The sequence below is a fragment of the Notechis scutatus genome, chromosome 2 (assembly GCF_049901735.1).
Source record: "Notechis scutatus isolate UNSWTSFEM ecotype Mainland chromosome 2, rNotScu1.2, whole genome shotgun sequence".
Lineage (NCBI taxonomy): Eukaryota > Metazoa > Chordata > Lepidosauria > Squamata > Elapidae > Notechis > Notechis scutatus.
The window spans coordinates 88,735,007-88,759,981 of record NC_142010.1 but is presented as its reverse complement, the minus strand read 5'-3'; the positions used below and the strand labels follow the sequence as shown (position 1 = coordinate 88,759,981).

The 24,975-nt window shown below is 37.6% G+C and overlaps 1 long non-coding RNA gene across 1 annotated transcript in view; it reads right to left on the bottom strand.

Annotated features, from left to right (window-relative positions):
• LOC148132122 (uncharacterized) overlaps nt 1-20,049 on the bottom strand; it is a 31,756-nt gene extending 11,707 nt beyond the window's left edge. The window contains exons 1-2 of the long non-coding RNA XR_015747303.1: nt 19,916-20,049; nt 13,958-14,207 (exon numbers count right to left, since the gene is read on the bottom strand). This is a non-coding gene — a long non-coding RNA (uncharacterized LOC148132122). The remainder of the gene's footprint in view (nt 1-13,957; nt 14,208-19,915) is intronic.
• Nucleotides 20,050-24,975: the final 4,926 nt, after the last annotated feature.

The following is a 24,975-nucleotide window of genomic DNA, read 5'->3' as shown; positions in this document are numbered from 1 at the left end:
GGCATACAATATAGGATGAAATGTAGCATTTTGCCTTGCTAATCCTGCTGGTGTTTTTTAATCTAAGGTACTAATTCTTTTTGTACTATTGGCTTCAGAGTACAATCCTGCAATTTGAGTCGAAGTAGTAGGATTGCATTTTTCAGCAATAATTGAAGATAAAGTTTGGTGATTTACCCTTTAACCTTTAATAAATGGAGTTATCTTTCAATGTCTAGCTTGCTTGTAAAAAGGGCAGCATTAAAAGGGTCTGAGTCAATTATTCTATTTCCCCTTTTCATATTGGTAGAGTGTTTCTAGGTATGGAAGGAAACCTCAAAATTATGACATTACTTGATTTATATATCCACAAGTTGAAAGGAATTGCAGGTGGACAAACTGTAGAGGCATTTACAGATAGTCCAATAGTTTAATGACTGTTCAAATTTACAATGGCACTGAAAAGAGTGACCTATGACCATTTTTCACTCTTACAACCGTTGCAACACCCCCCTGGTCATGTGATCAAAATTCAGGCACTTGGCAATTGACATGTGTTTATGACACTTGTACTGTCCTGTGATGATGTGATCACCATTTGTAATCTTTCCAGCTGATTATGACAAACAAAGTTAACTGGGGGAAGCCAGGTTCACTTAACAACTGCTATGATTTCCATAACAACTGTGGCAAAATGGTTGCAACCTAACAATTGTCTTGTTTAGCCATGGAAATTTTGAGCTCCATGATGGTAATAAGTTGAGGACCACCTGTACAACTTCACAAGGGTATCTCTTGCCAGCTAACTCCAAAGCCTTCCCTGCTTAATGTTTAGTTTTGTCCATTCTGAAATTAAACAGCCAATGAATATGTCTTGGATGAGCCACAACAATGGCAATGAATCTAGAGTTTATTTTCTCTCATTATGGCTGTACTCAGACCATGCAAACAATACAATTTGCATTCCATTATGTAAAGATGAATTGAGTGTTGAACCAGTTCTCTTCCTGGATAACATCTTAGCATGATCTACACATTTGGGTTTTGTATTGTGCATGAACATCTGCATTTTATTTGCAAGAAACAATTGCTAGAATGTTGATTAGGATGAAATGTCCCCAAATTTTCAACAAGCCTCGACCAACCAAGAGTTTAGATTATATCTGTGAACTACCACAAAGATTTAAAATAAAGATCTAGCTTCTTAGAATTAGGAGCTGAAGTTTGAAATCATGGGTTATGAAAACCAGAGTACATCTGTGGTTCTTTTTATTGGCCATTTAGTTTTCTAGTCTTTCATAACTTTGAGTTTGTCTTAATTCCACCTTTGTCTTGCAGTGATATACACTAGCAGGATATGATTCATAGAGCATATGAGAGCCAAAAATTCTTCCTTCTTCCAAAGAATGTAATAATCTTGCACAATAATAGGCTCAATTACCAGATTGTCAGTCAAATCAGCTATTTATCCAGCTTATTCCTTTACATCACTTGCTTGTTTTCGCCCTTTTGATACCATAATGGTTTGAAATGAACAAGACTTCTAAGTGTAGTTCTAGGGTTTTTTTTTAAATGAAAACCACCCTCAACTTCTTTTCAAGGGCATGCAAAAATTAAATTATTCTTACAAAAAAAAGGGAGGAAGAATATTGCCAGAAGAGGTCAGAGGTTCACCAAAATAATTGGCAATAACAAAGACCACATTTCACACTAATCAAAATAGCACCAAGTCCCAAATAAATAGCATTACCCCAGCAATTAATGTTTCAGTAACAGTAATATTCCATTTAGTAACATGTATCTTTAAAAAAAATAACTTACTGGCTGATTTAGTAGCATATATCTTTTAAAATAACTTATACAAGTTAATAGTGTTTAAAGCACAGTGCTGGAGAATGAAAACAAAGTTCATATATTGCTAAAATACATGATGCACAAGTACATGAGTTTGATTATTCATAAAAAAGAGTAAATGCTCACTTAATTTATTATTAAATGTAGACACAGTACCTTGCTTTGAAGAAAGTAATCTTTTATCCTTACATAGTTCTAAATGTCTGGTCTGTTTCTGCTGGATAGAGAAATGCATCATAGATGTTTCTGGATGGTGCTGGATGGAGAAATGCATCATAGATGTTTCTGGATGGAGAAATGCATCATACATGTTTCTGCATCTATGATTGGGTGAAGCTTCTTAAATGAGGTCAGTCTGTAATGAGGAGTGGTTTTCTGGCCTGGTTGATACACACCTGTCATGTTCTTTACAGAAATTGAAATCATCCCTTTTATTCTGCCCCTTCCCATAAAACAAGTGGAAAATGTTTAACATGCTTTGGAGTGTATGCAGGTTGCAATTTATTGAATTATCTCTGGAGGTTTTCAGATGGAGATATAATCCAGGTGTGGTAGCTGAAAGGTTTACACTGGTAAACAACTTCAATACATTCCTGTGCTGGTGCTGGATGGAGAAATGCAATTTCAAACAGTGAATGTCACTTCAGAACAGAAGTGTAAAAGGATAGTTGGTGTTTTAATTAAAGCAGGGCTGTCAAACTCCTGGTCCATGGGCTGGATGTGTCATGCACTGGCTATGACCATGCCCAGTTTAGCGAAGGGGGGAAAAGTCCCAATACATCATGTGACACCGCCCTGATGATGTGAGTTTGACACCCCTGCACTAGAGGTTTCATAGCTTGATCCATCTCCCAATTCCAAGTAACATGCTAAGATGATTAGATTAAGGAATTCAAATACAAAATTGCCAATGTAATTATCATTAAGTGTAAATGGGGAAAGCTGCAGACTGCTACAGAGATGAAAATACAATGAAAAATCACTCATACCTTCTTAAGCAAGGAAAGAACATCATATTTCATAGCAGTTCTCTAAAATTCTCTATTTTTTTGCACTAATTTGTAAAGTCTGCTTTCTCTCATCAAATTGAATAGCAATAGCAATTGCACTTAGACTTATATACCACTGTATAGTGCTTTACACATTCTCTCAGTGGTTTATAGAATCGGCATACAATCTGGGTCCTCATTTTACCAACCTTGGAAAGGTGGAAGGCTGAGTCAACCTTGAGCCTGTCAGGATCAAACTCCTGCAATACTGCATTTTAACCACTGCACTATCACAGCTCCTGGTGCATGAATTGGGAGATTTGTTTTTTCTCTGTCAGGTACTATATCTAAAAACTTTTACTGAAGAAAAAAGACATGTGAAGACAATTTCAAAACTACCAAAATCTGTGAGCATCTTTAGACAATTTTACGATCAAGACATCCATGTTTTGAGAGAGGGTTCATGAGTCAACCTGAACAAAACATTTTAAAGTACTGACACTCTAAAGAACATTTGCCGAAGTTGCTATCAGAAACAGTTCCTTTATTTTTTCCACATCTGATAATATTCCCACAAAAAGATTAATTTCATGCTTTGATTTTTTTTTTAAGGTATGATATGAAGTTTCAAATAAAGGTCATACAGAAGAAGTTTGTTTTAATCATAATGGTCTTGTAACATCAAAAGAAATATCTTTGCAGCATGAATTTAAAATATTAGGTTAACAAGTCTGGCAGTTTGGAAATAAATAAGAGATTATACAGAAAGGCTATCATAAGAGGTTCTTCACAATGCATGTTTAATATAAGCCAAGACCTTCTGCTCAAAGTATTAAAATAGCTGTGTTTTTTGGAATGATTGGATGGCTACTTCAAATGCTTTCCTGATTTGCTACAGATGTGTGTGCATGCACAAAACCTTCTGCAGGGAGCGCTAGCAAAGTGCTGTATGGAGTATGTATCATGCATTCACGGACAGCCACATGAGTCTTCCCAAGGAGATGGCTGCTTTAAAGCTTTACTAATTTGGCTGGGCATAGCATAACTCAGGAAGCACTTGTTCTTTTTCCAGTCTTATCATACCACATCATTGCATCTCATCACTCTATGGACTGATGAGATGCAATTATACTGATACAGTTCCCAACTTTTTGGGTTCAGTGGAACATTTAAAATGTTGAATATGTGGTGTGGGCATTCTCACAGAATTATTGTCATGTCAATTTCACTTGTCCCAAGTATCAGGAGGCAACCAAACCACCAAAAGGTGTTCACCCAACATAAGTTTACGAAGGGTATAAAAGTCTAGTTGGGAATATAACTTAAGCTTAAGATAGATATTTTGCTTCATTAATGTTACCATTCATTCTTTAATTTAAAGAATCTACATTTTATAATTAGGTACAGCAGGCACTCTGGAGACTTAGAAGTACTAGAAAACCTCTATCTCAAAGGACTGCAGTCTCGGAAAAGGATTCAGAAAAAGTGTTTGAATCTTAAAGAAAGGCAGGAACTATACTTCCTTAAGGAAGCTCAACTTTTACAACTTCTCTGGAAGTCTAAAAAACTGTTGCTGCTTTACAGAAGCTACTCATAAAAGGTGAGGAAGTCTTTAAGCAGCAGCAGCTTTTTTTAAAGCCCTCATCTAGAAACCAGGAGATAAAATGGACTTTTATATTAATAGTAGAGGTGTGCTACACTTGAACACATTCCAAAGCATATCTATGAATTATTTTTTGAAGGATGAACAGCTAGCCCTAATTATTTCCTTCCTTCTATATTAGCATACTAAAATAATTTTACTATAGAAACTAATAACGTCAAACTCTGAGAGTTCAATACTTCAATAAGTTTGATGTATCCCTTTGCAAACCTAATTAGCTTACCCGACAGCAATGCCTTCATGTTATTTAAAAGTTCTATTCAGTTAACTTGATATATTATAGCCATTTCAGACACACTCCAACTGCTGAACAGACTGCAAAGTTTGTTCAGGCAAACCTGGCAAGGTCAAATTCATAAAAAATACTGTTGTACCATAACTTGGCTAAAGGTGCCAGAGAAAATAGATTGCACTTTTGTTTGAGATACCCGTAAGTTGCTCCAATGATCAGCTTTTGTTTTCTTTTGGGCTCAGACCAATTTTAACTTGTCAGTGAAAGTTGTTAAATTTCAAAGGCTGTCACTAATGCAAGAGAGCACTGTGTAGCTTGTATATTTACCTTGCATTGTCCCTTATCTAATTAACATTGATGGATTATCACACAACAAATACAGTTGTTTGAATGTGTTCCTCAGTTCTCTGGGTGGCAAACACAGCCTGTTTTTGATTCTCAGAGGTTGGTTAGTTCTGCCACTCCAACCGTTCACTCTGTTGATTCTCGATGATGAAAATTTGGACAGCAAGCTCCTTGAGGTAAGGTGGACAACTGATAGCTTTAGAGTATCAATGGCTTGCATAATATTAAAAAAATGGAACCCTGTAACTAAAAATGACTTGGTTGGCTCTTCTCTCCCTTCTGTTAGCTCTGATATACAGTGAGGTAACTGCAATATTTCCCCCCATCTGGATAATTGCTACCACACAATAGTTTAAGGCCCTCATCGTTTATGTGGAGCAAACGTTTTTCCAAAAGGTCAAAGAGCAAGAAGATCTTGTAAGCAGATTAGGAAACCGGTAGAAAGGCCAAAGGCACCCTAAGACTTTACATTCCCAAAGTGTTGGGTTAAGTGGTTGCCCAAGGATGTACTTAACTCTGGAGGTCAAATGAAGTTGCGGCATTTCACCTATAATCAGTCTGGAAGTGTAGCTGGTTACAAAGTATGTTAAAGAGGCAATAATAGTCTGACATTTTCTCCAAATGGTATATTCAGTCTTCCAAGAACTGCCATTTTATGTTTTGCAGAGAAAACAAAATAAATACATTGTTTCTGCTTAATTTAAATCTTCCTGTGAGTTCTTCCATTCTTTGAAAAAAGATATAGGCTTTTTTCTTTGGTAATTCTATTGTGCAATTAGTGTGGAGGAAATCTTGAAAATGCTGGTTGTTCAGTATGCCAGATAGCTGGAAATAGCACACTATGATCTTGTAAGTAAAGGAACAATAGACTAAATATAACAAAGGTACTTCTTCGGTGCTAGGAATATATAAAAACTCTGAATCTCAGGGGTTAACTCTAAAAGTATGAGATGATGATTTTGTAAATTATAATGCTTCACCTGCATTAACTTTTCGTTCTTCCTCCAGGGATGTGATGGTGCCTTGGTTGTGTAAAGTTATTTCATTTGTGCTTGTTATTTTGGTATAATGTTGTGAGCCAGCCAGAGTTATGTCGTATAAGATAGGAAACTATATAAATCTTTGAAATAAATACATAAATAAAACTGGTAGGGCCTAGTCAGATGTTCCTCTGTTTTTAAAACCACATTTTAATCTAAGAGAAATGGCTCCTAATATTTGGAAAAACGAAGCTGAATATGTAAATCTTTATTCCACCTGTTGGATTCTAATTCATGGGTATGAACTAGAAAGTATGAAGGAAGTCAAATGGTCATTCATTTCCTCTTCTATCCTTAGCAAATCCATATTTGCTCCTCTACATTAGGAATTTGAATTAAGCAGAGAAATAGCTGATAACAAATATGTGCAATATATAGTAGAAATCATCCAAATATTGGGTGCAGATTCTAGTACAAAATTTATATGATGCTAGAAGAAAGTGGAAAAAGGAACAGATCATACCACAAATAAAACAAGAATACTGTCTATAGCAAGAAATTAAAATAACAATACATAGAGCACATTAAACTGAACAATTAGAGGTGATTTTAATCTTTTACCATTATAAAGTTTCCTATATTGGCTCACTCTAGGCAGTTTCACAAGTAAGTTAATGCCTCTCCTGTTGTGTTAATCAGACACGCTTTTAGTTCTAGGATGCAAGAATTAGAAAGACATTTGTGTTTTTGATCATGGAGAAATAAGTTATTCTTGTTCTTCATCTGTATAAAGAACAATTATTTGGATTATGAATATTGAGTTTTGTCTAAAGAGATAATAAGTGCAACAAAAAAACTGTTGGATGGCTTAACCATTTCATTGATTATATTCTTGTTGTCTTTGGAAGAAAGGATATTAATATTAGTACCACTACAAATAATAGCAGCAATAGTAATAGTAATAATAAAAAAAAAACAATAATAAGAATTTTGTACAGCACCATTGATATTCATAATGCTTTCTACTATACACCGAGACAAATTTATGTCCCTCCAATTTACATCTTGATATTTAATTTAATATACACTGCTCAAAAAAATAAAGGGAACACTTAAACAACACAATGTAACTCCAAGTTAATCACACTTCTGTGAAATCAAACTGTCCACTTAGGTAGCAACACTGATTGACAATCAATTTCACATGCTGTTGTGCAAATGGAATAGACAACAGGTGAAAAGCATAGGCAGTTAGCAAGACATCCCCAATAAAGGAGTGGTTCTGCAGGTGGTGACCATAGACCACTTCTCAGTTGCTATGCTTTCTGGCTGATGGTCTGGTCACTTTTGAATGCTGGCGGTGCTTTCACTCTAGTGGTAGCATGAGACGGAGTCTACAACCCACACAAGTGGTTCAGGTAGTGCAGCTCATCCAGGATGGCACATCAATGCGAGGTGTGGCAAGAAGATTTGCTGTGTCTGTCAGTGTAGTGTCCAGAGCATGGAGGCACTACCAGGAGACAGGCCAGTACATCAGGAGACGTGGAGGAGGCCGTGGGAGGGCAACAACCCAGCATCAGGACCGCTACCTCTGCCTTTGTGCAAGGAGGGACAGGAGGAGCACTGCCAGAGCCCTGCAATATGACCTCCAGCGGGCCACAAATGTGCATGTGGCTGCTCAAACGGTCAGAAACAGACTCCATGAGGGTGGTATGAGGGCCCGGCGTCCACAGGTGGGGTTGTGCTTACAGTCCAACACTGTGCAGGACGTTTGGCATTTGCCAGAGAACACCAAGATTGGCAAATTCACCACTGGCACCCTGTGCTCTTCACAGATAAAAGCAGGTTCACACTGAGCACATGTGATAGATGTGATAGGGTCTGGAGACGCCATGGAGAATGTTCTGCTGCCTGCAACATCCTCCAGCATGACCGTTTGGCAGTGGGTCAGTAATGGTGTGGGGTGGCATTTCTTTAGGGGCTGCACAGCCCTCCGTGTGCTCGCCAGAGGTAGCCTAACTGCCATTAGGTACCGAGATGAGATCCTCAGACCACTTGTGAGACCATATGCTGGTGCAGTTGGCCCTGGGTTCCTCCTAATGCAAGACAATGCTAGACCTCATGTGGCTGGGGTGTGTCAGCAGTTCCTGCAAGACGAAGGCATTGATGCTATGGACTGGCCCACCCGTTCCCCAGACCTGAATCCAATTGAGCACATCTGGGACATCATGTCTCACTCCATCCACCAACACCATGTTGCACCACAGACTGTCCAGGAGTTGGGGTTGCTTTAGTCCAGGTGTGGGAGGAGATCCTCAGGAGACCATCCGCCACCTCATCAGGAGCATGCCCAGGCATTGTAGGGAGGTCATATAGGCACATGGAGGCCACACACACTACTGAGCCTCATTTTGACTTGTTTTAAGGACATTACATCAACGTTGGATCAGCCTGTAGTGTTTTTTTCCACTTTGATTTTGAGTGTAACTCCAAATCCAGACCTCCATGGGTTGCTAAATTTGATTTCCATTGATAATTTTTGTGTGATTTTGTTGTCAGCACGTTCAACTATGTAATGAACAAAGTATTTAATAAGAATATTTTATTCATTCAGATCTAGGATGTCTTATTTTTGTGTTCCCTTTATGTATTTATTTTTGAGCAGTGTATATTTTAAAAAAATCATTATTTTAAATATTTTTTCCTTATACTTACTGAAATAAAATTTATTATTTTAAATTTATTTTAACATTTAATACTTTAATATTAATATATCTTCCGGTATGTTTATTACAATACCTTCTTCCTTTTTTATTAAGCGGCATTAGTAAAATTGGAAGAGTTACGCTGAAAGAGCTTTATTAAAAGCAAACCAAGAGTCACTTATTGTAGTACCTCTTAAATATATTTGCATCACATCCATAAACATTTTCAAAATAAAATACAGCTTTTAAACCAAGATTTTTGTTGGCACATATGATGTATCCTGATTTTTCTAACTCAAGTACTAACATAAGAGGAGATAAAATTTAAATACCTAATCACTATTAATGATTTTTAATCTACTTAGGCATCACTTTTCCAATTCTGATAATAAGCAGTCCAATTCTGATAATTGGCAGCCCTAATTTTCTTATATTTTAAGGAAAGAAAAAATATTTGTGAAATTTGTTAGTTTCATAATTATGGTACAAAGAGATTGTGCTTTGAGAGGTGTTCTTTGTAATTATATTATTGAAACAGCACATTGTTTCAATCATATAATTATTTAACATAGCTTCATTAAAAGGTTATAGTTTCTGCCAAGCCATGTCCCAAATTTATTTGACTTATATTGCAAGTTAAGACAGAATGAGCTGAGTCAGCAGTTTCCATGTAGTTTGTGGAACATCAGCAGAGAGATGGAATACTTTTATTCTCCTAGTAATGTTTGACTGAAAAAATGGTCAGAGTTAATAGCAGCACAAAAAAACAACTTAGGGAGCTAGAACTCAACCAATCAAAAAGCTTTATCAATTCCAAGTTAAAATTTATAAATATTTATACCATTTAGACTCACTCAGGGTGGATAACAGAAAGTGTACTTATGAGTCATGGTGGCTCAGTGGTTAGAACGCAGTACTGCAAGCTACTACTACTGACTGCCGGCTGCATTTCAGTAGTTCAATTCTCATTGGTTCAAGGTTGACTCAGCCTTACATCCTTCCGAGGTGGGTAAATTGAGGACCCAGATTGTTGGGGGCAATAGGCTGTCTCTGTAAACCACTTAGAGAGGGTTGTAAAGCACTGTGAGGTGGCATATAGGTCTAAGTGCTATTGCTATTTAAGAAACACTCCACAACCATCAAGTTTTGAAAGAAATAGGCAGTACAGTAGGAGAAGACATGGTTTGTCAATATCTTTAAATACCTAAATAGAATTATACAATTAATGCTTGAAAATCTCCTGCTTGGATTTTTAAGATGATGTTGTTGTTTACACTAAGTCGTGTATGGCTTTTTATCTCCCAGAGTTTGCCCAAATTCACATGAAGAACAGTTGCAGGAACTGGCTATGCCTAGTTTAATGAAAAGAAGGACTAGGGGAGACATGATAGCAGTGTTCCAATATCTCAAGGGTTGCCAGAAAGAAGAGGGAGTCAAACTATTCTCCAAAGCACCTGAAGGCAGGACAAGAAGCAATGGATGGAAACTAATCAAGGAGAGAAGCAACCTAGAACTAAGGATAAATTTCATGAGAGTTAGAACAATTAATCAGTGGAACAACTTGCCTCCACAAGTTGTGGATGCTCCAACACTGGAAGATTTTAAGAAGAGATTGGACAACCATTTGTCTGAAGTGGTATAGGGTTTCCTGCCTAAGCAGGGGGCTGGACCCTTCCAACTCTGTTATTCTATTCTATTCTATTCTATTCTATTCTATTCTATTCTATTCTATTCTATTCTATCTGTTCTGTTCTGTTCTGTTCTGTTCTGTTCTGTTCTGTTCTGTTCTGTTCTATTCATGTTCATTGCATTGATGATGCTACCTAATTACATTTGCCTTCAATCTTTCCCAACACCTGGGTCTTTTCCAATGACGCCACTCTTCTCATTCTCATTTGAAGTTGAAGTATTTCAACTTCAGTTTCAGTATCTGTCCTTCCAAAGATCAGTCAGGGTTGATTTTCTTTAGGATCTACTGATCTGATCTCCTTGCAATCCAAAGGACTCTTAAGATTCTTCTCCAGCACTTCAATTCAAAAGCATTTTTTTTTAAAGGTACTTGTGATGATCTTCAGGATCAGGCTACAATAAAAGTACATTTTTAAGGATCTGAACCTGAAGAATTTCACCTTCTCTCTCTTTATTTATTTATTTATTTATTTATTTATTGCTGGATTAAGATGCTTTGGCATTGATAAGAAAAAACTCCATAATGGGACTCTATAGAGAAAATTGACTTTACCTCTCTTTATTTCACTGCCAAGAATAGCCACAATTTAGCTCAAAATAATTTTTTTAACCAACCTAATGGGATTTCATTCTAACCTATCACATTAATATTGCATTAAATAAATAAGTCTCGCTCTTTGTACAGAATTTACCTTTTCCAAATGACTGTTTTTCTCTTATTTAATGGCAGAGCAAGACTATGCTTTAGTGATCTGAAGTAAAATATTGGATACGAAGGTTTTAGCTGATAAAAATAGATGCCAGAGAGACACTGAGTAATGTCTGAGCAAAGAAGCACTTTTCATTTTTGCAGACACCTTTTTATTTTTACATATTGCAGGATATATTTCTGGGAATCAGCAGAGACTTATGGCCACGAGCAGAGTGTCCCTTAAGATGGGCCAAGTGACCCAGCTTGACAAATGTGAAGTGATGATTTCCCTCTTGACTTTCCAAAGTCTCCTTTGGTCTGTTTTTAGAATGCAATTGAAGATAAGATAGTAACAAGCTGATTCTAACATAACCTTTTGATAATACTGCAGATGTGAAAGGACAAGACTGGAGATGCTGCCGGGAAGAGAAATATTGGTGGACATCACAAAAAAAAAAAAAAAAAAAGCAATTGCTTCCTTGTCCCTGCATGTCACAGCTTGAATTCTGTGTTCAGAACCCTGGACCCAGAGGAATAATCAATTTAGAACAGTGTTTTTCCACTTTGGCAACTTTAAGACATATGGACTTCAACTCCCAGAATTCCCCATCTAGCATGCTGGCTGGGGAATTCTAGGAGTTGAAGTTCACATGTCTTAAAGTTGTCAAAGTGGGAAAACACTGGGTTAGAATGATGTTTACCTAGAATGATTCTGTAGCCCAAACAACAATTTTCTATGTTTCGCTCCATAACAAAAGTTGCTACTTAAAAAAAAATCGTACAGAAATGCAATCATAAAAAAGAATTGCTGTTTTATAAGTTTAGTTAGCTAACAACTCAAAAAAGAAAGCTTGTGGCTGCAAATAATTGTACCTATGGTACACAGTGGTGGGCTGCAACTGGTTTAACAACCGGTTATGTGAGTGTGCGCTTTGCGCATGTATGTGTATAATGCACACACAGCGTTCAAAATACAGCAATTTGGAGCTCAACTGCTTACCTTCTAGGGAAGCCCCAGTAAGTAGAATAGTTGAGGTGCAGAAATCAGCTAAGCCAGAAAGAAAGAAATATAGGACAGGATAGGGTGAGGGCAGGTGGGCGAGGCCAGGTGATGGTTCGAACTACCAGTTCGCTAGAACCGGTCCAAACCGGCAGAGCCCACCACAGATGGTACAATATTCAATTTTCCTTGAAGGTCACCTGCCTAAAGGACAGACTGTGCTGTGATTGGAAGAAATGTATAACTCAGACTACCTCCCAACTCCTAGAACAGTGATGGCTAACCTTTTTTGGGCTCCCATGCCAAAAATTATGCGCGCGCTTGTGCTCTCACACTTGCGTGCTAGCACCCAGAAGGCAATGCGCGCAGGGGCCCCCACACCTCTTGTGCATGTTTGTGACACATCCCCCACACACATGTTACGTGTCTCTGCACATGCATGCACATCTCCTGCACACCCCCGCATCCCATGCATGCATGCCAGATACCCAACAATCAGCTGTCAGGAAGGTGGTGTGCGTGCATGCGCAGTGGGGCTCTTCTGGGAAACCTCTCCTGTGCTGGCAGAAGTGGCTCTGCATGCCACTTCTGGCACACATGCCATAGGTTCGCCATCACGGTCCTAGAAAGACCTGGCATAGTTAAATAATAAAAGGTAAAATTGCCAGTATGCCAGCAGCCGAAGTTTGGCAATTACTAAAATATAGCAGTGATTTAAACATGGTGGTGATGGTTTTTTTCTAATTTTTGTGAAAAGAACGATGGAGTGTATATTGAAATATGGACTGTAGAGGCTGACAAGGCACAGGACTTGTTATTGGCCAGCAAGCAGACTTTGATTAACCTGGAGTTTTATCTGCTTATATGTGGCCAGAAAGAAGAAGTGCTGATTGGCTGCCAGTTTTTAAGGAATTATGGTCCAAATAAATCCACAAATATGCAAAATAGATTGAATCAATTTGGATACATTTCACATTAAAAAGAAAAGGGTTGGGTCCTGAATCATTTGATTGGCTGAATGAACCTGGTGAGCAGCAGCAAGCATATTTTGGCAATGAGAATTGTGTGTCCCTCTTGAAGGCTGATGAGCTACTGGGTTCAAAAAAGAAAACAAGAAAAAAGATAGAAATCTACATCTGATTTAAAGGTCTTCCCCCCCCCCTTATTTAAAGAAGAAACCCTCCCTATCCACTTTGTGCTTGTAAGAAAGTTTTGCTCTTGCTGTTAATGTGGTACTTTTAACAAAACAAGTGTCAGAAAAGTTGGCCTCTGTGACAAATAAAATGTTGGCCTCAGCCTGATCCAACAGGATTATTCTTGCGTTCTTACATAAACTGATTTTTTTCAATTATCCAGCAAGAAGCAGTCTTGTACGAAGGCACGTTATACTTTACTTTGAGAACACTGATAATACTCCTCAGCTCATATTGTTCTGTAGTGTGTTTCCTTGGGGGCGAGGTAAAGGAAGGTAATCCAGAGGCATGCTTTATCTTATTTATTACTGAAATAATTCCTATTAATATATTTTAAAAGTTGTTTACATACAAGACAGGGGGAAAAAAATGACCTGTAACTAATTCTGTGTTTTCTATATCAGACTGTATTGTATTAACTGAATTACTTTCATCAGGGTAATAACTTGTGGAGCCTGGCTACTTATATTTATGTATAAACCATATTTCTAAGACTGATATGTTCCAGAGGATTCTGCGTTGCAAACTACATAAACAGGATAGAAAAAGCAATAAGTCAAGGACACAATAAGAGTTCCCCTGAAGGGACTAACCATCAGTTTCCATGCGCACCAATCCAAAGGAACCCTTCACTTACCTTAGTTCAAGGCCTGGTGGTGGTGGTGGTGGTGGTGAAGATCCACATCATCAAGGCCCAGTTTGAAGCCATTTCAGGACATGTCTTGTATAATGATGCACATATTCTAGAGCATTATTTGGTAAACTGATTGGAGCCAGACTGAAATGGGATCATTGGATCGCAAGTTTCACCAAGCAGCAATTCCATAGGTCGCTTCTCTTTAATCAACTGATTAGTATGGAAAATGGCTCTTGGCGGGGCCACTCACCTGGTCAACAGAGAAGAAGGAATCATGATGGTTATCACTTGCAGGGAGAGGAGGATTTATGTGGGCCAATTGTGGGCTATTTAATGAAGATTGGGTGAATGATTGGGGTCTGCAAAGTCTGCACCATCTTGAACACACACAGTAAGGCCAGTGGTTGGATTAAAAAAAAATTACTACCAGTTCTCTGTGCATGGCTTGGTGGGCATGGTGTGACTTGGTGGGCATGGCAGGGGAAGGATATTGCAAAATCCCATTCTCTCCCTACCCCAATAACCTGCTTTCCAGCTCCGTTCTCCTGTGCAGGGCAACAATCAGCTGGGACCCAGGAGGCAGAGAATAGATGGGGGCAGGGCCAGTCAGTGGTGGTATTTGCCGGTTCTCTGACTACTCAAAATTTCTGCTACCAGTTCTCCAGAAATGGTCAGAACCTGCTGAATACCACCTCTGAGTAAGGCACCAGTTTTATAGGGAAGATCCACTCATGTTTTTTCATATATGTACAGTTCCCATCTTCATATCAGTATGACCTGTATTCCATCCACTGATAACATTAGGAATTCTTTTTCAAGCTGAAAAGTAAATATGCGTTTATGAAAGCAGTCAGCCCCAGTCCCAGTTTATGTATGTTTTTTCTACCCTGGTGACATTTTTTTAAAAAAGCCATGTGTTTTTACTTTAATATTCTTCAAAAAGAAAGACATGGGCTGTAACTGGGATGTGATTGTATAAAGTCATGAAAATCTGAAATAATCTTAGGATGTAAACCAGTCCGCACTTTGCTACTCCTTTTCATCTTTTAAAAACAAGATAACAGAGCATTTATCTACAAGATGCAGCCTTCATAGCTTCAAGGGCAGCCCCCCAGGGATCTGTCCCTGAAAACTGTTCCAACCTGTCAGTCTGTTGGAGCAGAGCCTGATGCCTGTTAGGCCTCTTGATAAGAGACTCCAGAAGGCCCTTCATCACAGATGATTCTAGAACCCAGACTATATTGCCTGGGTTGAACATGCCTTATAAAACTCATCCTTTTCTATTATGAGACCTACTCTGATGAAAAGCCACCTATCTCACACAGGAAATGATTTGCAAAGGAAATTAGATGCATACTAGCCAGGAACAAGACTGAAAATATTTAAAGTGATGTACAGCTATAGCAGCGTATATACAGTAACTATGCGTATTTTAAATAAAGTATTTTCCTTTCTTAGAGTGTACTTTTTAACCCATATTTTCAAAAACTCCACTCCTTTCCTTTACAAATGTCATTACTTTGAGACCATATTGTCCACTGAGGGAAGATTCTAAAACCATCTTTTTCTCAATTGGCCACCATTAAGTTTGGTGAGCTTCAGCTTCCAGAGTTCTCAGAAATGTTTGCTCTGGTTGAAGAATCTGGAAGTTGAACTCTAAAGATATGGAGACATCCAGATTTATTTAGTTATTGCATTTACAGTATATCCTGCTGCCACCTGAATTGATACTCAAAATTGTTTGAATTGTTTTGATGTTCAAAATTATTTCCTAATCGTACTTTTGGACAACCTAGAACTATGCTGCCTATGGTCTGATCTAAACTTAGTACACAAAATTGTCTGCTATAATGTCCTACCTGTCAATGACTACTTCAGCTTCAACCACAATAACACACAGGCAAATAATAGATCCAAACTCAAAGTAAACCGCTCCAAACTCGATTGCAGAAAATACAATTTCAGCAACAGAGTGGTCAATGCCTGGAACTCACATCCTCAAACCCCCAAAACTTTAACTTTAAACTGTCTACAGTGGACCTCACTCCATTCCTAAGAAGTCTGTAAGGGGGTATGCATAAGCGCACCAGCATGCCTATCGTCCCTGTCCTACTGTTCCCATTTATCCATTTATTCATACTCATTTATTATGTTTATACTTATACCTATTTATAGCTATATGTTTATATGTTATGTTTATACTTATACTTGTTTTCTCATACATTCTTGACAAACAAAATAAATCAATAAAGTTACCTAACGGATTAAAATTATCATTTTGCTAAGCAATATTCCTTGAAAAAACTGAATAAATCTACTTTTTTATCATTCTGATGGTCACTCTGATTGTGTGTTCTTTCTCTTAAGCAGCAAAATGAAAAAAGAGCAGTTGGGGCCTTTGTTCAATTTATAACAAAAACATCTGTGAAATAGATATTTGTAATACAAGATGAGGTAGAAATAAGCAGGGATGGCCCAATTCTGCTGTAGTGTATTGAAGCCAGCTGGGTGCACATTTCATCATCCTTTAGTGGCAGCTGAGTTGGTGAAGGATTTTCTTTTATGCACCAAATTTCTCAGCTGACCAGGATGTGTATCAGGCCAAGTAGCTGACAAACACAGGAGCAAGATTACACAAGAAGGATCTCTCTGTGTTACTTCACCCTGCCTGTCAACTATTGTTTAGGCTGTTTCTAAATAAGGATGTAATACTTTTCTGGAAGAACAGTACATCCAAGTTTAGAAGTAGCCCAAATAACAAATGACAGGTGTGGAGGCAGGAAGGTTGCACCATGAAATGGCTGAGGCAGATCCAGTTGCGTACTCTTTCTTCATGTTCCAGCCCATTTCCACCACTATTGCTGGGGAGAGCCCAGGTTGAAAGACCCAGATTTTCCCATTGGGAAAATGAAATGAACCAAAAAACAAAGTTCAGGGACTACAAGGGAGTACCATAGCAATCTAAAATTACTTGGTCAGTAACTACCAAGCTAATCCTACCATCTAGAGATCACTGACAGAGCCACAGACAAAATGGTTGGTGAAACAACTCTCATTCAATCAATCAGAATAGAGTTGGAAGGGACCTTGGAGGTCTTCTAGTCCAACCCCCTGCTCAAGCAGAAGACCTTATACCATTTCAGATAGGTGGCTGTCCAGTGTTTTCTTTAAAACCTTTAATGATAAAGCACCTAAAACTTCTGGTGGTTAAGCTGGTTCTCACTGTTAAGAAGTTTCTCCTTAATTCCAGATTGCTTCTCTCCCTGATTAGCTTCCATCCATTGTTTCTTGCCTTGCTTTCTGGTGCTTTGGAAAATAAGTTGACCTCCCCCCCCTCTTTTTTCTGGCAGCCCCTCAAATACTAGAATACTGCTATCATGTCACGCCTACTCCTACTTTTCTTTAGACTGGCCATACCCAAATCCTGTAACCGTTCTTTATATGTTTTTGTCTCTAGTCCTTTAATCATCTTAGTTGCTCCTCTTTGCATTTTTTCCAAAGTCTCAACATCTTTTTTGTAATGTGGTGACCAAAACTGAATGCAGTATTCCAGGTGTGGTCTTACTAAGGCTTTATAAAGCGGTACTAATACTTCACATGATTTTGATTTTATGCCTCTGTTTATACAACCAAGGATTGTATTAGCTTTTTTGGCTGCTTCTGCACACTGCTGGCTCATGTTTAAGTAATTGTCCATTAGGACTCCAAGGTCCCTCTCACAGTTACTGTTTTTACTCAAATTGTTCCCTGGTAAAACTGTTGGAGCTTGCTGGCTGCTTAAGGGAGAAAGCTCTATTTTAACTTTAAAATGGCTAACAGTGACTTAGATCTGTTTGGAGTACAGGCTGAATGAGATGAAGATGAAGGCAACATTATAGAACATGGCAGATAATAGCATTCATCAGAGCATGTTTTTATTGCCCTATTCAGAGCCAAGGGTTAGTGTCTAGGGTTGGATTTATAATTCTCCTAACATTTGATTTGGATTCAATTACAGTATCACGTCTCCCTAGCTTTTTCCTTAGCCTTAATTGGAGTACATAGGATTTTCAGTAGATTTTTAAGTATAATTTTTTTGTTTATCAGAAGGAATATTATTGCAAATCCATAATGCTTGACCTTTGTTTTGTTGTTGTTAGTTATGCATCCCAAGGAAATGGTGATTTTTCATTTGAACCTCCTGTTTCACAGCAGTCTTAACTTTATAATCTACCTTTTGCAACAAGAATGGAATGGTAAATCTTGGATAAGTCCTGTTGTAATGATTGCAAATGTATCCTTTTACTTTGGGCAATGGTAAATTGGGCTATGTTAGTGCATACCAAATGTGGAAATCGTTAAAGGCAAAACTGTTGTGACTTGATTTCATTTAGGCCTTGCAGTGTGTTTTGTTACATTCTAACCGTATCCCCACCCTTTCTCTTCCTTTGTTTATCTTTGTGAAATGTTCCCTTCGGGGTTGAATTTGGATAAGAAAACGTCCACTTGGGACAATGCCTAATTTGTCTTGTTTTCTTTCCTTCCACATTTTGCGATACATTTGAAGCATATCTGACTCGAAGGTTGCAAAGTGTGTTGTAGACAACGCTGCCAGGTTATTTCAGGGCATTGGCGTTTGAGGTTGGGTGTGGGCATAGCATGCAGAGAAATTCATGGAAATGGGAAGGATGACTTAAAACCTCCTCTTGGAGAGGCAGATTGCATTATTGGGATTGCCTTTGATGTTTTAATTGTGCTAGGGATGTGTTCTCTGGTTTATCAGACTCATAAGTCATGTACCTTGTTTTCCTACCATTCAGTGCTTTCTAGCTAGTCTAAATTTAGATATAATTATTTGGAGGCAACGTCAAGCAAGACAAACAGAAAAGCAAACTTTTATTTTTTTCACATCTTGATTATTTTTTGCAAATAACTCAAGATGGCAAACATATCCAAAATACTTTCCTCCTCCTATTTTCCCCGCAACAACAATCCCGTGAAGTGGTTAGGCTAAGAAAGAGTGACTGGCCCACCCAGTCACCCAGCTGGCTTTTATGTCTAACGAAGGACTAGCAATAGCAATAAAAAAAGCATTTAGACTTATATACCACTCCACAGTGCTTTTACAACCCGTTCTAAGCGGTTTACAGTCAGCATATTTCCCCCAGCAATCTAGGTCCTCATTTTACCAACCTCAGTAGGATGGAAGGCTGAGTCAACCTTAAGCCAGTGAAAATCAAACTGCCAAACTACAGGCAACCAGCAGTCAGCAGAATTAGCCTGCAATACTACATTTTAACTACTGCGCCATCATGGCTCCTAGATCTAGATCTCCTAAGACTAGAACTCACAATCTCCTGGTTCTTAGCTGAGTGCCTAATCACTAGACCAAGCTGGCCCTTTTTGTGTTTTATTTCTGATTTCTGTTGTGCTCATCAGGAATAAGTTCACATAAAGTGTCAGTACACTGTCATTTATGTTTGTGTGATTTCCTTAGGTAACCTGTGCTATTTTGACACATGCTGGATAACTTTTAGCATTAAGAGGATTATGAGAACATTACTCTTGTCTATTACCCCAAATTGTTCAAGATCTATTGTACACATCTGTGGAAGTAGGTTGTTGTCTGTTAAAGGGGAAACAAGTCAATTGATCTATGTAAATTTTGTAGGTAATCTGGAATTGGAAATTCTGAAAAGGAAGCAAACAAAAGCAAAGAGGAACACTGGATAGGATTTCATCCATAACTCTTCCAAATGATACATCTTTCATTCAAGGCTAGTAAACCACCCAGAATCTCAAGGTGGTGAGGTGGTTTCTTCTCTTCCTCCTCATCCCTTTCCTCCTCCTCTTCTCTAAAAGCAAGCTTGTCCTCAGTTAGATGATTAAGAGATTATCAGAATTTTTGTCTGTTTATGCACACATGAACAAAGAAGAGAACATTTTCCAAGCTTGTCCATTATGAAGAAATCAACCAACCTCTCTTCTTACAGATAAAGCACCCTCCTTTCCAGTCTCATGATTCTGCCAGTCTTATTTTGCCTGATTCCCTTTCCAGAAAACTTCCCCATCCTTAGGCAGCCATAGTAGTACTTCAAATGGAGTAACAGAGGGAGAGATAATCTCTTTCTCCTCTCCTTGCCTTTATTTCAATATGTCCAAAAACAGTATCACCAGGGAAAGCCCTGGATAGCTTGGGAGAGGTTTCCTAGCCACTGGACTTTACCACATGTGGGAAGAGTTTGTGTTTCAGTTTGTGATATGATGTCGCAGCCTCTCACTTTCTAAGAAAGCCAATTAACATTTGATACTATTGCTCTTGGTTACAAATTGCAACACCACACTCCAGAAGTATGTGTCTGCTGTGTTCATTTAAAGAGCACATAAATAAACAGGAGCAGCATTTGCTAAATAAAGCCAGCTTCTTATCTTTCCACTGTTTAAATAGCTTTCACCTTAAAGAACCTCAGCAAACAGACATTCGAAGCAAACACACCCAAGTATTTTACATCTGGAATTCTGAATAACATTTTCCAAGATTCGGCTTTTTTTTTTTTTGTAAAAAGACAAGATTCTGGCATAATGTGTTCATGATTCACACTCAGATAGAGGCCCTTGTGATGTTGTCCTACTTCTGCCAAGACTTTTTAAGACTTTTAAAGTTTTTAAGGGAAAAAATCCTCCCTCTCAGGGTTGAAGTTTTGTATGATCCAGGAGATGGTGTGCTCTGTGCCAGCTTATTTTGAATTCAGATTTTACAAAGCAAAAACCACTTCCTGACTTCTCACTGAAAGAGCAAGCAAAGCCGATCTGTTGAGCCAACACAGTAGTGGTGAGCGAGGCCAGCAGAGGACTGAAACAAAGTCCTGCCAAGTATTTAATAAAGAAGAAAAATTAAATGCACTGAGGCAATAGCAGTTTTCCTGCCATCTAGCAAAAGGCTAATTCCACAATTAGCCAATTTCTGCAAAGTCCCCATTTTGCAAAGGACCCCACATGTTCTTACCATTATTTTAGAGCAAATTGTTTTACTCCATTATCTTCAAGCTTGCTTGGAAGTGATATCCCCTCCCCTACTCCCTCTGGATAATCACTTGAAGAGAGGAAAGAATGTACCTGAAAGATTGCCAGGAAGAGGATTAACTCATATTGCTGGATGGGCTTTTCCATATTTGGAGTCTTAAAGGAGGAGCTGGTAGGAAAGTTCAGTTTGGAAGTTTTAATCTGAGCTTTTGGATTTTGAAAAAAAGGAGATGAAGAAATTTCTTCCTTTTGTGAATAAATTTCAATCCTGCCAGTTTGTAGAAATCATGGGCTGTCTTATATTGAGTCATATGTACTCAATAACAATCTGCCTTCTAAGGTTTCAGGCAATTTAGATAGGACATGGAATATAGGTTCAATTTTTTCAGAATAATTCTTCTTCTTCTTCTTCTTCTTCTTCTTCTTCTTCTTCTTCTTCTTCTTCTTCTTCTTCTTCTTCTTCTTCTTCTTCTTCTTCTTCTTCTTCTTCTTCTTCTTCTTCCTCCTCCTCCTCCTCCTCCTCCTCCTCCTCCTCCTCCTCCTCCTCCTCCTCCTCCTCCTCCTCCTCCTCCTCCTCCTCCATAATCAAACTAACTTTATTTGTTATGTCAGATCTAAATTTAATGGATCTCTTGGAAGGAAGATATTTTTCTTCTTTATTCTTCATGGTTGTGCTATTAAACATCTTTTGCCATTTTAAAAATAATTTAAAATACATATACTTTTGACTTTGCCAAAATCCATGTAAATTGAAGCCCCATTTATTTAAATGGGTACTACATCCCATTAATTCTGCTGGATTCAGTCTAAAGCCATGTTTCTCAACCTTGGCAACTTTACAATGTGTGGACTTCAGCTCCCAGAATTCTCCAGCCAATGTGGACTGGCTGAGGGGATTCTGGGAATGTATGTATTAAAGTTATCAAATTTGAGATGCACTGACTGGTCTAAAGTCTTGGATTCTGACTAGCATTTGTGCCTGGAACATAACCTACAATCCATGGCTATTTTGGAGGCAAAGAGGTTTATCAAACCTTTCCCCCCTCTACAATAAGCTGAAGAGTAATTTAGGAGGCTGGTCATGACCATGCTATTAACATGGATTTAACTTGCTTGCTAAATGAATTTTAAGTCCCTGAAGCTAAGACCACAAAGCACTTTCATGTTTCTTTTCATGCAAGTAGATTCTAAACAGTAGTTTTTTTTAAAAAAAGAAATACTTAATAGTAAATAATAAAAAGTAAGGAATATTTCCTAAGAAATGTTCTCTTCAAGGTGAGCCAATTGCATTTTTAACACACACACACACACACACACACACACACACACACACACATATATATATATATATATATATATATATATATATATATATATATATATATATATATATATATATATATATATATATATATATATATATATAACAGTTAGCTGGGGCACTAATGTTTTTCACTGTTAATAAGGTCGATATGGAACAGAGCTCCTGTAAAATATATATGAGTAAAGTGGAAATGCATGCCCTGATGACTGCTATAAAGCAGGCCAAAGATATGTCATGTCCAATTAATGTCAATAAGGAACATCTGTATTTAGGCACCCAAGTTACTTAATGCAAACATTTCATAATTATATACTATAGCACACATGGAGCATTATGAGATGTGGTATCCCAGTGTGAAAAATATTCACATTTTTCAGATCAGTCAGCAGTCTTAGTCTGGCTTTGGCTCAGCTTGCTGTCTCCCCATAAGAGTATTCCTTTATAATATTGAATTAAGTGCAATCCACATTTTTTCTCTTATCTGTGAAATCTTGTGGTTGTAGCTTGACTGTTTTCATAAAATGAAAGAAAGGAAAGTTAGGGAAGGCTTCTTTCTTTTTTGTAAGACATCTGGTTTTTTTTCTCTCTTCCTTTTAAAAAATGTTAACCTAAGAAGCAAAGACTAAAATACTTTACACAATGTGATCTGAAAGACTTAAGACTGATAGACAGAAAAGGTAGTGGCTTCAATCCATTCTTTTTTCTGTACTCTTTGGTAAGTGAAAATGCAATTGTTTCTTCATGGAAAATCTGAAAATGGAGAGAGGAGATAGGTCATAGATAGACATATCTGGACCTGCTATAGACCTATCTGGATAATTGGATGGAAGACTGGTTCAACCCATTTTGCTTCATCTTTAATTTTTTCTTTCTATTCTGTATTATACTCTGTTTACATGCTGGGTGCAATCATATTCTGTTCTATTAACCCAGTTTCCTTTGACTAAATGTGCAAAAATCACAGTTACAGCAATAATAATCTATAATATTATTAGGACTAACTAAACAGAATTGTGAGCAAAAAAAAAATCCTGCACAATTATGAATCATTTTAAATGAACATTTTAAAGGTTTATGTGCATAAACTTTTGAATTGGTTTTGTTTCCTGGCAATTGCCTGGAGAAATCCCTGTAGTTTTCTTTCAAGATTTTCAGAAGTGATTTGTTATTGCCTCCTTCCTAGGGCTGAGTAAGAGTAACTGGATCAAAGTTACCCAGCTGGCATCGTACCTAAGATGGATCTAGAATTCACAGTCTCCTTGTTTGTAGTGTGGAGCCTTAACCACTACCACAAACTAGCTCTTTCAAATAACCGAATTACAACTTAATGTCCATTGAACAATACCATAGGAAACTGATTGTAGTTGTCAAGCAAAAGAAATATATCTTTTCTGCTCTGTGCTTTTGAAAGGAAAAAAAATGTACCACAGAAACATCTGTTCTTTGGTGGTATATCAACATAAAGTAGATTTCTGGGTCTGGGTTGCAAAACTCCAGATGACCACTCGATGGCAGTAAAGGCATACAGAAAGCTCTGACTCTTTCCATCTTTTCAGTTTTTCTTTAGATTTTGCAGCCCAGAGCTGGTAGCAATATCTTCAATTATATGGGAACATTTCAGAGATATTGTGGGTTTAGTAGTTCCAGACCTCTGTGATAAAGTGAATATTACAATAAAGCCAGTCATATAAATTGTTTGGTTTTCTAGTGCATGTAAAAGTTGATAATTTACTGGATACCCTGCATAGATTGCTGCTGGGACTATTTAGGACAGATGGGGAAGGAAACTAACCACCAGACTGTGAGAACATGAGTGAGCAGTTAGACCAGGAGTGCATTACACTGCAGTAAATAAGGACATGCATTCACTTTCATAGCTACTATGTTTGTTGGCTGAGCAGGGACAAAAATAGCCAGAGAAATTATTAAAGCTGATTTAATCACCAGCTTATCAATAATTAAGAGCCAAGGATGCAGTGACATAAGCAAACAATAATCAATGACTTTATAGCCAGTGATAAATACTCTAATTAACAATTAAAAGTTACACACAACTAGGCACTATGTAAATACAACATGCCGAACAGCCCACTACACATATTTTGGAGAGAGAGAAGTTTCCTGGTGAAGGAGGAGGAGGTGCCCAAAAGATTGGAAGAATAAACTTTTGGTCCCAGTGACCGACTCAGGTTGGAACCTGTAAAAGCTGTGTTTACACTATTTTGTAGTCTATTAAATGTTCAATAAATAATATAGTGTCTAAAGAAACCAATGTACATACCTTAATTGAAAAATATAGTATTGATAAAAATGCTAATCATTATCTGGGTCTTTAGCAAGTCTTAATATTTTTTATGGTTGAGAATCTTTGGGGAAAAAAACACTGCATCTATAAAGTACAAAGAATTGAGCTATGCCTTCATATAGGAAAAAACGCATCACTAAAACACCAGAAAAAGTTATATTCATTACCTTTCACTTTGTTTTGTGTTTGCTTTTTTATAATGCAGAATCAAGTTTCTGAACTTCAAACTTGATTTGAAACATTTGTATACTGCTTCCCATTTCTTTAAAAAAAATCTAGAATGTTTCATAATAAAATCAAAACAATTGCAAAAATGTATTAAAATGTTGTGAGAACACTGACAGGGCACAATATACAATAAAGTAAACAGTGAGGATAAAAGAAACA